At 28.7% G+C, this 2,213-nt stretch overlaps 1 non-coding gene across 1 annotated transcript; it reads left to right on the top strand.

Annotated features, from left to right (window-relative positions):
- Window positions 1-750: 750 nt before the first annotated feature.
- LOC140885770 (small nucleolar RNA R71) lies at window positions 751-861 on the top strand. Its single transcript, XR_012151186.1, has one exon. It is a non-coding gene; the product is annotated as a small nucleolar RNA R71 (small nucleolar RNA).
- The last annotated feature ends 1,352 nt before the right edge of the window (window positions 862-2,213 follow it).

The following is a 2,213-nucleotide window of genomic DNA, read 5'->3' as shown; positions in this document are numbered from 1 at the left end:
TGGTTGAGATGGAAATTTTCCTTTTTCATGAATATTAAGTGCAGATGCAAATTTTGCAAGAGTTTCTTTCAAATCATTCATAGATTGAATGTTTTGAATATTGATAGACTCTTGCTTTTGAATGTATGCATGAATTTCATCTTCAAAATTTTTTTTTTTGGAGGTGGGATATAAGGAGCATAACCTTGATGATTTTGGTTATTTTGAAAAGGTTGTTGTGAAGGTTGTGCATTATTATCGTTCCTCCAACTAAAATTGGGATGATTTCTCCAACCAGGATTGTATGTTTGTGAAAAAGGATCTAATGTTGGTTTTTTAAAATTGTTAACATAATTGGCTTGTTCATGGAGACATTCTTTAAATGAAGGCAAAGTAGGACAATTTTTTGTAAGATGATCATGTGTGTCACATATATGACAAACAATTTCTTGAACACTTTTTAATTGATCACTCTTTTTCATTTCTAATGACTCGATTTTTCTTGCTAAAGATGCAAGTTTAGCTTGAACATCTACATCATCTTTAAGATGATAAATACCACCCCCATTTGTTGAATTATTGGTTTTACTTGGTGGTTCAATTGAGCCTATATTATCCCAATTTTGAGCATTTTCTGCTAATGACTCCAAATATTCCATAGCTTCATTTGGGTTTTTATCTTCAAAAGTTCCATTACACATGAATTCTATCATTTGCCTATCTTTAGGTATTAAACCTTCATAAAAGTGAGAAACTATTCTCCATATTTCAAAACCATGATGTGGGCATGTATTAAGTAACTCTTTATATCTATCCCAACATTGATAAAATGTTTCCCCTTGTTTTTGAGAAAAAGTTGTAATTTGTCTTTTAAAAGAGTTTGTTCTATGGGAAGGAAAAAACTTTTTTAGAAATTGTTGTTGCATTTCTTCCCATGATCTTATTGAACTTGATCTCAAATTTTGCAACCATGTTTTAGCTTTATCTTTTAAGGAAAAAGGGAAAAGCTTTAATCGAACAGTATCCATGCTACAATTTTGATCATTATAAGTGTTGCAAACCTCCTCAAATTCTCTTAAATGCAAATATGGATTTTCAGAATCTAAGCCATGAAAATTTGGTAAAAGTTGAATGACTTGTGGCTTAAAATTGAAATTAGATGCATCAGGAGGAAAAACTAAACAAGATGGTGTACTAGTTCTTATTGGATTCATATGGTGCCTAAGTGTTCTTGGTTGTTCATGTTCTTGATGATGATTATTATTATTATTATCATCTTGATTATTAGAATTATCGTCCATGTTTAAAATATTTTCAGTTACTCGAACAAGTCTACCACTTTGTTTACGACTCCAAACAATCATACAATAAAAAACAACATACTATTTACATAATAACAAAATTAAACTTAATTTATACCTCCCCGGCAACGGCGCCAAAAACTTGCTACAACTTAAATTGTAATTCACCCAAGTGTAGGTTGTCTGCAAGTAATATACTCGTGAGTACGAGATCGATCCACGGAGAGGATGTTGTAAGTTTAATTTTAGCAATAATATATTATAGATGAAAATATTATTATAAAACTTCAAATACACAAATTATAAAATTGTCAAGGTTTCAAAGGTTCATTGTTGGTTTATTTAAGATTGTTTAATAAAAATAAATAAAAGAAACTAAAATAAGAATAAACATAAAAGAACAATGAAATATTTAAACAAGTATATCATATAATATAGTTCCCACTATATTAATATCAGTCGATATTTAATACATGGTACCCATAATATATATATAAATGCATAAATATAAATTGACATAAAAGTAAATGTTAGATCAAATCACAATATTTCATTTAGAACAACCGGCAGAGCCACGCTATCGTCAAAATAAAATATATGACTTTATGTTAGTTGCGAAAAAGTAAATGTTATATGCGAGAAAGTAAATGTTAGTTGCGGAAAAGTAAATGTTAGTTGCGATAAAGTAAAAGTTAGATGCGAGAAAGTAAATGTTAGTTCAAATCACAATATATTATTTAGAACAACCGACAGTGTCACGCTATCGTCTAAATAATATATATGACTTTATTATAAATAGATACATATATTTATAGTATATAATTATTGTAGTATTTATTGTATCATATTTGACAACAAATCAAGGTAACCACATTCAAGGTACCAAGCATTTGATGTAAATAGATAACAACAAATCATCCAAAATTATACCTA

Source organism: Henckelia pumila, chromosome 2 (assembly GCF_033568475.1).
Source record: "Henckelia pumila isolate YLH828 chromosome 2, ASM3356847v2, whole genome shotgun sequence".
Lineage (NCBI taxonomy): Eukaryota > Viridiplantae > Streptophyta > Magnoliopsida > Lamiales > Gesneriaceae > Henckelia > Henckelia pumila.
The sequence above is the reverse complement of the archived record's forward strand: the minus strand, read 5'-3'. Positions and strand labels throughout refer to the sequence as shown.